This window comes from Cinclus cinclus, chromosome Z (assembly GCF_963662255.1).
Source record: "Cinclus cinclus chromosome Z, bCinCin1.1, whole genome shotgun sequence".
Lineage (NCBI taxonomy): Eukaryota > Metazoa > Chordata > Aves > Passeriformes > Cinclidae > Cinclus > Cinclus cinclus.
In genome coordinates this window covers 25,422,662-25,438,963 of record NC_085084.1, presented here as the reverse complement: position 1 = coordinate 25,438,963, position 16,302 = coordinate 25,422,662, and positions in this window count along the sequence as shown.

Sequence of the window (16,302 nt, the reverse complement as noted above, 5' to 3'; positions counted from 1 at the left end):
GAACAGTTAAGGATATAATTACTATAGATGGTGCATGGAAAACAATTGTTTTACACTTTCCTTCACTTATTTTTCATTATAAACTTTCTTCTCTGTATCTTACTCTTCCAGGTAATTTCCTGGTTTCTGCACTGGAAGGGAGGAATGAAATTAGAATTCCGTCAAAGGTGTTGTTGACTGATAAAGACAGAGAATGAAGTCTATTTTTAGGCCTAGCTAACTAATAAGTTTAACTGTTTATCACTAATGTTCCCAGACTCAGATGTGATAATTGCAATGGATGGTCTGAAATGCAATAAATGGATGACAAGCCATAAAATGTTACACTGATGTACTTAAAGTTTTACTTCAATATATTCTATCTACTTATAGGAAAAAAACCCAAACAAACTTAAAATCTCAAAAATTAAGCTTTTCTTCAAAGACACCCGTTATTGATGGAATTAGGTTTTATCCAGAGAACCACTTAAAACATTTGATCTTTAGCAAGATCTTTACAAGAAAAAACTTTAATAACAAAAAACCCATATAAAGTGATTAGCACTTAAAAAATTTTTATATGTGCATCTCCTCATCTTGTTCACATTTATCCTTTATTTAAGTGGAATCACTTAAATTGTCCCTGCATGTTTTCTGGTCCAAGCTCTTACCCACAGCAGGTTTCGAAAGAGCCTCCAAGATGGATTAGGTTGCTCAGTGTCTGGCCTACAATGAGAAATCTCCAGGGATCAACATTAAGTATCTTCAAAGGGCACCTGTGTCAGTTAAGCCATTCCCACAATTAACACTTTTTTGCCTTATACCTACTTAGAATCTCTTTTCTGCAAGTTGGGACTGTCTTTTGTCTTTCAAGCTCACACCCTTGGTAGCAGTGGGGTTTCATCTTGTAAACAGCCCTCGTTTTGCAGCTGAAGAATTAAGTCTCTTGAAAATTGAGCCAATCAAACCCATCACCATCAGTCAGAATACGTTATGTGCTCAAAGCATCTACTGCTGACCTCACCCAAGTTTTGGCACTAACCTTCCTCTACTGGGGTCCCAAAATGAGATGCAGTACTCCAGATGTGGCCTCATAAGTGTATAAAGTGAATAATCACTGGTAAATTAATTCTGGCTAATGAAGCCCATCTTCCATATGCAATGTCGATCTTACTCACCATGCTGCTTAATATTTGCCTCTACAGTCACACAGGTTCCAAACAGGTCAAAACCTTGGGTATGTGTACAGACCAGTTGAAATAAAATCTAAGCTATCACTCCTTTAAAAAGTTTATTAAACAAATGTTAAATATAATACCTCTACAGAGGTTGTCTGATGAGCAGAATAAATGTAGATGTCCAAACCTAATATCACAGACACTTAAGTCATAAAAAATGGAAGTTTTGTTATTTCAAAAGGCTGCTCTAACCTCAAGCCTCCAACCCCTCACAGCATGCTTAGAAGAACTGTTATTCTCAAAACAGCCTTGAGTTAGAAACTAGAACAAGCATCGGACTTCATAATAGTCTGATGATGATGTTTTGCTACTCTTAATCTAAAAAGCTACTTTTTTCTGAACAAACACTAGTAAATTGGACACTTATTTTTGCTAGCAGTTTGAAAGGTGTAATACACCAAGGAGCATCTCTTATGGTCTGCTCAGGTAACTGTACTCAGGTCACTTACTATGGTAAGTTATTTTCATTATGAGAAGAGCTGGCGTCCTATTGAGTACTCCTATCTACACAAAATTTATTTCAAAAGATATTTCATAAAGTTCATTTCATAAAATTTCATAAATTTTGTAAGTTCTACAAAGAAACAATGGAGAACTAATTTTTCCTTTCTTCCTTACAAATGCACTGGATTCTTCTTACTGAACAGAGTTTTTATGTAGTGTATTTAAATATGTTGTTGCTAGTCTTCTAAACAAGTAAAACAAAACCTCTGGAGAAGGTAATTTTCTCTAACTTGCTTTACACTACCTGTTCTTAAGCATAAACTACTTGTCTTCTAAGCAAGGTCTCTCAAACATCAGGTTCTGGAAAAGGAAAATTATTTGTTCTGTTTGTGCTATGAGTGTTTTCAGGATCTGAAATGCTATCTGAATTAGATCTTTTTCAGACAATGTTTTTTCAAAGTCTATCTAAGCACAAACAGTGATTTTGACAAAGCTTACAATAAGGTAGGTATTGAACTAGAAACTTCACAGAACACCTGCCAAAAGATTAGAGAGAATCAATAAGCAATTACTTGTATGATTCTGAAGTCAAGCCACATCTTGCTGTGCTAAGAAAGCACAGCCACAAAATTAAGGATAGACAAGATTTTTACATAAGAAGGCAAGTTCTATTCATGTTTGCATTAACTGAAATGACATGCTTTTTTGTCTCAATCTTGGAGCACAAAAACTTGAACAAACAGCAGTTCATTTACACAGATAAAGCCTGTATGACTGAAAGGCACATCAGAGAGTGAAAAGCCAGTTCCTGTCAATAACCTTTGTATATCAATCAGAATCTCCATTTCCATCTCTTGAAGTTCAAGTCTTCAAGTCAATTGCTGTTAGCCCTGCAACTAGATGTCCAGAAATGCTGGTCAGTGTCATAGTGTCAAAAATTATTAGAGATATACTTAATCAAGGAAAAAAAAAGAAAAACAACAACACAACAACAACAAAATCACAAGGCCTTTGCTGGTGTACATTAGTAAATTTGCATATAAAGTAGTAGTTCTGTTAGGAAAATCTTTTGACTCAGACAAAATCATTAACATTATATTGGCAAAATCTTTCTATTGGTCCTATTTCCAGAATGCCTTATACAGGAATGGGAGCTACTAAAACCAACAAATCTCCCAGGAGTTTGAAACTGCTGAAAAGGCAGTCAGGCTACACGTGGCCAGAGCCACCCAGCTAATTGTCAGCCACAATTCTTCAGAATAACATTAATTTACACAACACATAAAACCAGTGATTTGGTACACTCGACATCAACATCAAGAAACAGCCCTAGTGGAAAAACCTTTTTTAAATTCATGTAAATTAGAAGAGCAGATACAGGGGAACAAAAAGCAGCATGAATATGGGGGTAAATGAGCACAAAGTTGTTGCCAGCGATGTGACTTGAACTGGACCAGCCAGGGTGGCAATTGAAATAGGGATGGGAACCATCGAGTAAGCCTGGAAAATAATCTAATAAAAAAGTGATGACAACAAAAGAACATAAGGCAAAATCAGTATGGGGCAACCTTGAAATATCCCCTTTCCTCCAAGGGGGAAACATAACAATATATAACTCTTGTAGCAGAACAGTGAACCAATCAACATTAACATTATCTTATATATAAAATGTGACTAACCAATTGACAACGAGAACTCAGAACATTACCTTATATGGAACCAATATTTTAGCATATCTACTCCCATAATCCCATCCTTCTCACCATAACCTAACCAGATGTTTCCCTTCCTAGCATTCTGTCTCCCATAGTCTCAGATTGACAGCCACTTCATTGTTGGCCAAGGCTGACTCATCGTCAGTCCTCGCTAGTTCAACTCCCACCTCAAGGAGCTCTGGAGACAGGTGCTTGAGCTTGCTCAGCACAGCTTATTAACTCAGGCTCAGAGTCATGGTAATGAAGTGATATGATCTGCAGGCCAAAGCCAGCCCAGTTCCAGGAAACTTTAAGTGAAGTCATAGGAAATGTATTCACTTTTTGTGTCTGTCTGTTAAAACAGCACTCACAGCCAGTACTTCAGGTGTTCATTCTGCTTATCATAAATTTTTGAAGCTCAGCATGACCTTTAGAGCTGCCCACATTTAAGCACAAGCTACATCAAATCCCAGGAACAGAGCTCTTCATCTGAGTTTACTGAGTTCACATTTGAAAAGACTGGCCATGATCACTAGTTTCCAATCTGAGGTTTCATGCATTATTTCTAACTATGAAAACCAGGCCTAGTCTCAACAGGCTAAGGCTGAGAATAAAGGTGCATCTACCAGAGCACTTTTCAGAGTATCTGCAAGGTGAAGAGCCCTGGCAACTCTTCCTGGAAAAGTACTCTGTTCAGTGACCTGGAGCATCACTCCAGATCTCCCACCAATTGCACTGAGACTTCTAGTCCCACTAAGTTACTGAAAATACACCTCATGCGCAAATATTTTTGCCCTCTATTTGTAACATTTTCCTGTATGTGCATAGCCCCACTCCTTTGCTTTCTTTACCTGCACAGGCAATCTGTTTTCTGTCACTTTGTATTAATAATAGTTACTGACAAAAGATTGTCACCAGGAACCATCTGATGCAGAGAAATGCTGATTTCAAGTGTTTCAGAGTGCCTGAGGTATACACTTGACCATTTCCTGTCAGTTAATTGTGAAAGAACACATTTTTAAGTACATTTAACCAGCATCTGTTGTTATCTTTTTGTCCTTCTCCCAGAGATATTAAATTGCTAGAATCTAAGATAAAATATATGCTTGTCACATTACATTTGTACCACAAGACTGTGCTTGATTGTCTATACACAGGATTCCTCAAGTGATGTTTAGAATGGCTGATTCACTCACATGAGTCAAAGTCACAAGAGTGAGATGAAATCCCAATTCAGAACTGTGTTGACTGATGTCAACAAAATAAAACAGTATGAAGAAAGCACAAGAGCACAGTCGAGTCCTAAATAGCCAATTGTAGTATTTTAAAGGTAAGCCCAGTTGTTAGCTGTTCTTCTATCACACAAAAAGATGTATCAATGGTAATATCTGGGGAAGAAAGAAGAAACTATTAGGACTACTACTAAATATTACTAAAACACACCAGCTGAGGTCTTACATAATACCTCATGTCTTCTTACTTCCATATGCTACACACAACATATGTATAAAAATAGGATTTGTGAACACTAAAATATGACAATGCTGACAGGCTTCTTAGAGTTGTGTCCTTTGTTCTCAGCCTTCAGACAACACTCTCACATAGATAAGAAATAGAATATGCAGCTGCTAACACCCAGCTGCCAGCTGGTTAATGTGCTGCCAAACACAACATCTAACACCTGAGTTGTCTTTGTTATATCTTTCATTTACAGCTTTTGCTTATATAAAGTCACTAGTTTTCATTAGATCTACAGGACCAAAGTTTCTACTAAATAATAATTTTAAGTGTAAAATCTGTAATGCTAACCAGGAATGAAGAAAACATACTACTATAAACACTCTAATATTTGTTCTCTGTGTTAGCTATGCCTGTGTTCAAGCTGCTTGTTTGCTCAAGCAACAGTTACCTTTTGCCTGCTTCCGGGTTGTAAATACTTCATGGAATATAGGACGACCAACTAGTGTTTACACACAATTAGAGGTTTCAAGCTTCATTGTCCTTAGAATCTCATTTTCTCATAAACAGAGAAACCTGAAGATTTTTTGTTATCTCCAGACATTCTGTTTCCTATTCATTATAGAGAGAAACACCTTGCATAAAATTTAATAATTTGGGGTGGTTTTCTACTAATTGAGTAGCAGATTATCTCACTTATAGCCATATGCCAAGAAAGTTCCCTGTCAAGAACTACAGTGACAGCTTTCTGAGAGTCAGACCATTACACATTTGAAAGGTATACAGATCTATTCTCCTTGATACTTACATTCCTGCCTATCTGTTGCAGGGGCAAGGTACCTGCTTATGGACAGACATGTCCATTTCAGTAAAGCAAAAATAACAATCTTCAAGAACAAAAAAGCTTCCAGGTGATATAAAATCTCCAGCACTCATACTTCCAAGGAATCTCTCCATGCAGCAATACCATATGCTCTTCTCACACTACTCCCAGTGACATGTGTGCCAAAATCTGTTGGTAGGTAGAAAGGATACCATGAGTTCACAATTGCCGGGATGACAGACTGAATGCAGCAGGAGGAACTTGAGAAGTACACCAAGACAACATGTGGTGTTCAAACACATCACAAAGAAGCACAACTGGCATCCACGGCTGGTAAAAGCATTCACTGCTCAAGCGTGTCAATTTTAACTAAGACACTCCAATTTGTATTCTCTACCTTCATATTAAAACAATTTTTTTTTCTTTTTCAATGGATATACTGATGTCTCTTAGGCAGGTCTTTTGGGCATTCTGCATTTATTATTCTTCTGGAACCTTCATATCAGTATGTTCAAATTAAAATGAAGCAATTGCTGACAAGCCCAAATTTAGCATGAGATTTGAATGTCAAGATAAGTTAATTCCTGTTTGCCAATGATCATGAGAACATTCAGGAGGAACAGGGAAACCCATTGTTTTCAAAGGATATAAAAAAGTTGGCATTCAGTAAACAACTACACGAAGAACAGACCAAACGAAGACTCAGTGTATTCATTTTAGATGAGTGAACTCTAAGGTTAAGAGGAGGAAAAGCTGGTTATTACTTCTTTATCTTGTCCTCCTGAATCTAGTGAGCCGATCTGTTGAGAAACAAAAGCCTTTCCTGTAGTCACTTCCTGACACAGAGCAGTTTTTAAGTTCTAAGTAAATGAAATTTTAGACAAAACCACATCTCATTGCCAGTCTAAAGGCAAAATTCCAGAGTAGCTTCATGTATTCTGGATTTTAACTAGTTGAGATGTTAAACACTAAAGAATTAGATGTTGAATTTGAAATCTGCATTTATTCCAGGCACCTAAATGACAAATTTGAACTTGGCCAGGTAGTGGCAGTCTTCCATGAAGAAGTCTGAGTGAAACAGCAAGTATATATTGGTAAGCAAAGCCAGCACTACACAGTGATAAACAGATAATGACCACAGTGAAATAGTGATAGCTATGTTTGAAAACTGTTTTCAAATTGATATCAGGGTGCTCTGAAAGATTTCCACCTTCATGCCCATGTTGAGTCATATGTCCAGGTGTATTGCAGTGCAGAATCATGACTTGGCTGCTCTGGGACACATAGAGGAATACAGGCTTCACAATCGTGAGTGCACTGTGGTATCCCGTGCTGCCTTGGGTTTGTAGTCTATCTCTCTCTACCCTGCAAAAGGAGAGTTCAGTATTTCAGAACATGCATGAGAAAAAAAACCCTAGCATTTTGAGTAAGTGCAACCTATAAGGGTCAATAGAGAGCCTGCTACCAAAGTCTTACTCTGTCCTTTCCATAGTTTCCTATTGCATTTACCACAGTGAGAAGGCAAGTCTGCAAGGAGGAACAGGATGAAGTACCCAGTGCCTCAGCTGGCTAAGCCTGGTCTGCAATCAATGTGTATCCTTGCCATCACAGCTGAGTATGTCCTCAGTGAACCCTGAACACAAATTTCTCCTATGGAATGGACACCTGTAACCAGCAGCTGTTCTAGACTAAGTTAAAGCCAATAGTTCTGGAGGAGAAGTGAAAACTTGTTATCACATTTTCATGGTGAAGAAAGCTATACGGGATTTCTTATGCATGGGGCAAGACCTGCAAACCCACTTGTGTTGCAGTACAAATGAATACCACAGTGTATAATTTATCCTTTATAATTCATCAATTATAATTGCTCATAGTGAATGGGACAAATATTGCAGATTAATACTGACATTTTTCATATTTCAGCCTGAAAGAATCTCCTACTTTGCAATTTCCTAATTAAAGAGGAAGTGTGCAATCACAGAATGAAAGAAAAATTCTGATTATCTTAGCCTGCGTCAAGCTAACACATTTTCCAGTGAAACTACAAAGTTGAGGGTTAATGCGCAGCATTAGTGTAAAATAATGTTAATTCTGCATATTAGCACCAGCAGATAGCATTACTTCTCAGCTATAAGCACAGTCTTACAACTGAGTATTTCATTATCTGAATCACACTGTGCTATCATTTGAAAAGAAAGATCTCCTGAATTTTACATCCTACTCAGAAAGGATATATTAAAATACACTGAACCATGTAAAAGATCAAAGGTCATCAAATAATACCACAGAGGTGCGTGGCAGAAGAAGCAGATGGGGAAAGAAGGCAGAAAAAAAGCACATGGATAGAACTGATTTCCAGTTCTGTGGTCCGTTTGCAGCAAGCCAAGGCAACTTTTCCAGCCAGTAGTTTCCTTCCAGATACCATTTTCCTGAGGACTCTATGGAAGCAAGTCACAAGGTGCACGAATTGTCACATCATTTTCACCTAGCTTGCACCTAGCTGCCTCCCCTCAAAGGATCTCTCAAGATTTGTCACTAATTATTCCATGTTTCTAGGAAGCCTCAGGTCTACCATGTAAGCAGAAGAGAACTGTACTATATTCCTAACTGCTTTCCTGGTTAGGGGATAAGTAGGGCCCACTGCCACCATGAGGTAAAACAACACTGCTCACTGACTAGAAAAACTGGTCATCAGGCAAACATAGATATTTATCAAATTATTCTGGATTTAAAAGGGTATCACTTTTCTCTTTATTAGTCCAAATCAGGTAATTCCTAAGCAAATCAGGTCAAGGAACTTCTGGCAGGGACACAAAAATTTCACAACACTACAGAAAAGGCCAGATGAAACATGTCAGTTGTTTACTTTTTTGGAGGTGGCCATTTTAAACACTAATCTCACCAGAAACTTTTTGTGTTTGTCAGCATATCTCTCTCCTTCCAGTTCCTCTGCTTCCCAGTGACCCAAAGAAAGGGTGATTTTCAAGATACGTCATTTGCATACAGAAGGCAGCGTTTGCAGTAATGATATACCAGCACCCTTTGCAGACTGAGAAATGCTGGAAACACAAGCAGTGCACATAGAATTACAGCTTCTTAAACCTATACAGAACCAAAAGCCAGAACAGTGATGCATCACTTTGCAACATAGTCACGGGCTCCATTACAAAACCAGAGGAGCTGCAACTACAGCACATTTTTACAAAGAAAATGTATTGGCAATTTGAGTACCTAGGTGACAGCTCCTGATTATCTGGACAAGAATAAACAAGCCCTTTTCTGTACAACAAATGCTGTCGAATGCTGAACGTCTTTCCATTAGAAATTAAGGGACAGGGAACAATGCGAGAGCCTGGGACCTATCCAAGGAACTCTGCAAAGAAGACACACCCTGAAGAAAAGCAAGGATACTGTAATCATTTTCACTATTGTTTTGCCCATTTCTACAGGATTAAAAGAACCTAGTTCCAAGAAACTTAAAAAAATATTTCAACTAAACCTAGAAGACGTATTCAAAAAGTGCCCAGTGTCAACTTAAGTAAACATGCTACTCCCAGCTAATGTGCAAAATGCCGTAATGAGACTGAACTTCTAGTGGAAAGAGTAAAACTACTTTCACAAACCATCCTAAAAACTACCAGTACAACATGGCAGCAATTTGGACAAACAGTCACCACTTTTACTTGATGCCCACCTTAACTGAGCTTCTCAGTAACAAGCAAACAGTTCAAAGCCATAACAATGATTATAAGAGTGAGGAGGCGTGTGTTTACATTAACTAATGTTTTGAAAATAAATGTTTGGAAACCAATGTTTTGAAAGTAAGACCTATTTCGGGAATATTTGAATGTATCAGGAACTAGAGTTAACTCTTTGTCCAAGTCTGAAAGACAGGTGTTTGCCAAGGAAAGCAGAAGCATCCCTTTGAACTGAAAAATGTGAAAAATTCCTTCCTACAGATTATTATGATTTTGAAATTAAGGGAGCTCTCAGGCAAAGATATGGGGATAGGAATAACAGTTCTTTACTAGTATAACTAACAACACAAACAAGAACAACAACAGCTATGAAATTACCCACAAACAGAACAGTAACTCAGTCCCAGTCCCCTTCTGGCTTCAGGAACCTTTTCCCTGAGCTGCAGTTCCCAGTGCTGGGGGCAGGCAGGTCCCACAGAGCTGCAGGAGGGCTGGGGGTGATGGCAGCGCTGTCCCAGGAGGAGAGAGAGATGGAGAGAGCCCTCCGCTCATGGTGTCGGTCCCAGTACTCAGCAGAGTGCTGGATGGTGGCAGGTTACAGCGAGAAGGCAGCAGGGCAGGGTCCGACAGCAGTGAGGATGGCTCCTGGCACTGGGATGGCAGGGATGGAACCAGAGGCGGCGATCGTCCTTCTCATCCGAACTCCGCGGGAAAATGGGCCAAGCCAGAGCCTTCTGTCTCCTCTTCTGGATGTTTGGATACCGAGGGGTTTCCCTCTTCTCTCCCCTCCCCCTTGCCACCAGGGCCCAGTCAACAGGTATCTTAGCGTGACAATGGGGAAAATTCCACAGAGGGAAAAAAGGCAAAGAACCAACCCCCAACACTCTTCCATAACAAGTTTAGTGTATATACAATATACAGTGCAACATAGTGCCAAGACACACACAGAAATATATTGCTTTGAAAAGGATAGTTCACTGGCTCAAAAATTAAAATTGTTTGACTTAACAAAAGACAAATTCCCACAATCAGAATCTGGGGCAAGTTCATCCACCATCCTAACAGAGCAGCTTAGCAGCTGATATCTGCTGAGCAGAACTGTGGACACTATGCCAAGGACTACTGTTTCATTTTCCTGTACCATTTTCCTGTACCATTTTCCTGTACCATTTTCCTGTACTCTTCTTAATTCAAGAGTAAATAGATATATGCTTCTGGGTAGATCTCTGCACCAAGCAATTACCATACAGATTTTCTGTGTTTTTTTCAATAACTGTGAGAATTATTTATACAATAATGGAAACATGTTAGCCTAAAAGTATATGTAAGGGAGCAGTCTGTTATCTGAAAATGAGTTCTCCTTTGGGTATGCTCAGGTGCATGAAAATCTGCTTTACTAACTGATTTACCTGAGCCTGAGTACTTATTTCTACCAAATACTCAGTCCTAGAACTACCACAAAATAGAGTCAATTGCTGCATTCATATCACAGGGGGAAAAGACGCTTGCTCCAAACATCTTTTATGTTCGGGATAACCTAGCCAACTATCTTGTTAGTAGTGATAAAAATCACGGAACAGGTAGGAGAAGCCTGGCAAACCACTTTTTAAATGCAATGTGCCAGATGAAGAGACCCATGATACAGAGTTACTACAAAAAATTTCTGAATAGAAAAAATTCTTACACATTTAACAAAATTCTTAGTATGCCGGTATTTTAGTTGGTTTTGTAATTTAGCATACTTAGCAAGTGAGGCTACCAACAGAATTTGAGAGGAACTTGCAAATGGCCTGCAAAAATCCGCTGAATAGGAAAATACAGGGGCAAACAAAGTCAGTAACAGCAAATAAAAAGGTGAAAAAAAATATACTAGGAGTCCCAAAATGTTTCCCATTAAAACTATAACTTTTGAAGGAAACTGACATGTCATTGTAGACCAGTGAGGACTACAATGAACATTATTCAATGAACATGTGTTGCTAGAAAAGGAAGGGAATGAGCCATTGACACAAGAGCTTAATAATATTAGGCCATTCTTTGGCTGTCCAGAATATCTGAAGAGTTGCTAATTTACATTAACACTCTTTGAAAGATGTAGCCAGCTTCATGCTTCTGGAGGTTTGTGAGCCTCTGACATGCTCACCTTCTACAGGTGACTTCACATTGACTTATTGCCACCCTCATACCTTTCTCTAATGCAGATGGTACTGACAAAAGAAAAGCCACGCTGTTGATAGACTGCTACTACACTCCTATAAAATTGCACCAACTTGCGAAGTAACTTGGCATTACTGTCCTGGCCGGCCATATTGCTCGCCATTCTTGGCATTACACTGACCTCTGGTGGGTTGCAGGAAAACGACGCCAAGAAATAAAGCGGATAAAAAGTGAAGGAAATCATACCCTGCAACTTTGGTGGGAGTTCAGCGAGGGCAGGCAGAAAGTCTGACTTTGAAAGTGCTTCAAGACAGCCTGATTAGGAACAATGCCACACTAATACCTTGCTGCCCACAAATTACTGTAGAGATATTTCAGCTTTTACACAATATGCTCCCTCCAAATACCCCACTGTGTTGTGTTAGGATTTCTTGTAACACCATTAAAACAATGTATGCACAACAGCCCCTTAATCTTAATGAAGGAAGCGAGGAATAGGTGGATCTGCAAGCTTCCTCTGCAACATATATCCCAAACTGAAATGCATATGTTCAACCTTTCTTGACTCTTCTCAGGCTATATTAAACTATTTTTGTTTATTTTATTGTCTTCTACTGCACATTTTAGTGTGCCTGGAGGCAAATTACTTGTTTTTAGGAGTCGGATCATTTCAGTGACCAGCTCTGTGGCATGCAGCCACAAATACCAGCACTGACAAAACTCATGGAGCAGTCAATTGATGTTGGGAACTGAAATGAGGCCACAAGCCAGGAAGGGCAGGAACTGGTTTTCTTGCTGAAGAAAGCACTAGAGGGAATTTTAGCCCTACAAGTTAGTGTAGGAATTCACTCAGGAAAACTAAGGACACACCCAGAATGGAACAAAACAAGATGTTTATTGCAGATTCAGATTTTGACTGCTTATTTGCATTTGCAGGAAATTAACGACTACTGAAAAGGATGAAGAGCCAGAAGTGTGCTTACTGCGCTTGTAGAGTAAGACTGAATATCCACTCTCCCTTGCAAATAGTGATAAATTTATAAAAAACTAACTTAGTTCAACATTGTATTTCCCGGGGAGTGGTGGAGCAGGGAGGCTCCCTTCTTACTATGTCAGTTGCCAGCTGTTGCAAATAACAAGAGTTAACGAAGACATAATTTCTGATATGCAATACTTTTTAGAACTAAAGTTAATGTCATTTAAAGCCTAAATAAGCTCTTTCAGAACTAACTTGTCAGAAACATTCTCAGGTCTGACAAAATACATCCGTGGTAAGGAAAGGCCTTTGTGCATGCTCAGGAAGTGCCCAAGAATATTTGAACAGAAAGGAAAACTCTTAAGTTTATGTAGCTGTTAATAGCAGACTCACTTCAGTGCTGGGCTCGAAGCAGCTCAGGAGAGATTGAAAACATAAATGCTGTCTGCAAGTACTCAGAGACACAGGTACCTTGCTGCTGGAAGTCTGCAGTGCCACTTGCAAGCTGGTTTAATAGATTGGAAAGAAAATTATAGAAAAGAATGAATACACTAGTGAATGTAGACATTATCACTGCTCCCTCCCATGCTTCCTCCATTTGGCAGGATGGCAAGTAGTGCACAGACTTTTCAGAAAGCCTTCAAGAATTTAATATTCTTTAGCCCTTTTACAATTTGACTTAAAAAATATTGCCAACTGACACTGAAATAATTCCAGTGATTAAATAATTGAGGACATGTTTAGGAAATAAGAGAATGTAGTATCTCACCATTAAATTCAAAGACAAAAAGGCTGAGTGTCCTACACCTTTCACTAGGTAGGGTCACCTTTTCTTTCTTAATCTCTGTAGGGTCAAAGTTGTCCTCTTGTGCCCTGTGGCTAAGTTGACAAACTGGAATACATCAACCACTGCATGGTACTGGACAGTAGCTCAGCTCAGATTCCCCCTAAGAGGACACAAAGCTACAACAGGGCTTTGTATCAGAGCAATTAATTCACAACTGACAACCATGCAAAATGTACAAGAAATAATCTGAACAACAGAGCCAACTACTGGGACAGAAGTGTCCTGACCTGGCAAAGCAGGACCCACATTTTAACCTTCTGTTAAACATCCCATATATTTAAATGTGGTATCAGTTTCCACCTCAAAAGGTTGTTCTTATCCACAAGAAAACTAAAAAATATTGTTAGTTATGCTTTCAATTTAGTATGTCCCGGTTTTCTGGGAACATTTCTAACAAATAAAATCATCACAGATTCAGAGAGTAGGAATTCAGATTCACTGTGATCATCTAGAAGAGAGGTCACATTAAGCCATCCCAATTTAAATTAAGTTGCCACTTTCCAGAAAATTCTAACCCTGACAGGACTAAATTAATCAGTTTGAAAAAGTAAACAAATCCAGCTGTGCAGTATCATCTCCTGTCCTTCGTAAATTGTGCCATTGATTATTTTTACTGTCTTGAAAACTGTTATTTTAGTTTGAAAGACAGGCATTTGCTAAGAAAAGCAGAAGCCTTCCTTTGAAATGAAAAATGTGATCCTTCCTTCCTACATATTATGATGATTTTGAAATTAAGGGAGCTCTCAGGCAAAGATATGGGGGTAGGAATAACAGTTCTTTACCAGTGTAACTGTTGAGGGTTAGTTCTCTCCCTTTTTCCCATTGTGGAATTTTCCCCATTGTCATGCTAAGATACCTGTTGACTGGGCCCTGGTGACAAGGGGGAGGGGACAGGAGGGAAGAGGTAAGCCCTGCGAGATTCAAACAGCCAGAAGAGGAAGCGGAAGGCTGGGCCTCGGCCCATTTCCCCCGCGGAGTTCGGACGAGAAGGACGATCACCGCCTCTGTCCCATCCCAGCGTCGGGAAACCACCATCGGACCCTGCCCTGCTGCCTTCTCGCTGTAACCTGCCACCATCCAGCACTCTGCTGAACACTGAGACCGACACCGTGAGCTCTCTCTCTCCATCTCTCTCTCCCCCTGGGACAGCGCTGCCATCACCCCCAGCCCTCCTGCAGCTCTGCAGGACCCGCCCGCCCCCAGCACTGGGAACTGCAGCTCAGGGAAAAGGTGCCTGCAGCCAAAAAACACTGGGACTGAGTTACTGTTCTGTTTGTGGATAATTTCATAGCTGTTGTTGTTCTTGTTTGTCTTGTTAGATATACTAGTAAAGAACTGTTATTCCTACCCCTATAGCTTTGCCTGAGAGCTCTCTTAATTCCAAAATTATAATAATCGGAAGAATCACGTTTTTTTTTCAGTCCAGGGGGAAGCTTCTGCTTTCCTTGGCAAACACCTGTCTTTCAAACCAGGGCAATAACTAACAAGGCAAACAAGAACAACAACAGCTATGAAATTAGCCACAAACACAACAGTAACTCAGTCCCAGTCCTTTCTGGCTTCAGGAACTTTTTCCCTGAGCTGCAGTTCCCAGTGCTGGGGGCAGGCAGGTCCCGCAGAGCTGCAGGAGGGCTGGGGTGATGGCAGAGCTGTCCCAGGGGAAGAGAGAGAGATGGAGAGAGCCCTCCACTCACGGTGTGGGTCCTGGTGCTCAGCAGAGTGCTGGATGGTGGCAGGTTACAGCGAGAAGGCAGCAGGGCAGGGTCCGACAGCAGTGAGGATGGCTCCTGGCACTGGGATGGCAGGGATGGAACCAGAGGCGGCGATCGTCCTTCTCATCTGAACTCCGCGGGAAAATGGGCCGAGCCAGAGCCTTCTGTCTGCTCTTCTGGATGTTTGGATATCGAGGGGTTTCCCTCTTCGTTCCCCTCCCCCTTGCCACCAGGGCCCAGTCAACAGGTATCTTAGCATGACAATGGGGAAAATTCCACAGAGGGAAACAACCAACCCTCAACAGTTGTTTAATAAGAAAAGAAACACAGGATGTGTGACCAATGTCCCTGAGCTATGATCTGAAAGGCTTTGATCATAGCTTCCTCATGGTATATGCTTGCTTCAGCAAGTTTGGAGATGACACCAAACAGAAAGGCTTGAGGGAAGGGATTCTCTTCAGAGACAGTTTAACAGGCTTGAGGGGTAGGTTCACGAAAATTGGTGTTGTTCAGCCTGGAGAAGGCTACAGGCAGACCATAAAGCAGCAAATTTTCAATGCTTAAGGGGTGCCTATAAGAAAGATATAGCCAGGCTTTTTACCAGTGCCTGTAGAGACAGAGATTTAGATTGACATAAGGACCTCCTTATTGACATCTTCTTACACTGACATCTTATAATGACATCTTATATTGACATCCTCTTTAGTCTGAGGATGGTAAGACCCTGAGTCAGATTATGCAGAGAAGCTGTGGATGCCCCCATTACTGGAAGTCTTCAAAGCCAGGTTGGTGGGGCAGCTTTGTGCAACATGGTCTAGTGAAAGATGCACTTACCAATGGCAGGCAGTTTGGACTAGCAGGTCCCTTCCAACCCAAACCATTCCGTGACTTTGACTCAGGAATAACTACTGGGTCACCTGAAGCGACCACGTTTTTCATACAGTCAATCAGTGTTCTATAGTTGAAACATTTTTTTCATTTATTTATTCAAGTTCTCCTGTATCTCCAGGCACAAATGTAAATGTGACAGACATTTAAAGCTTTTTCTTCACTATACTCTTCACTTAGATAATCAAAACCTAGTTACATTTGACTTAAATTTCTGTCCAGGCAGCTGTCCCTGAGCTGCAAATCAACACTTGACTATATCAGCAACACAGAGTAACAGATTTCCACTGATTTAATAGCTTGACTGTCAGAAACAGTCTCATTCATGTCCCTCCAAGACCACTACTTATGAATTATATCTATCAGTTTACTTAAAGAGCTGGCCTTT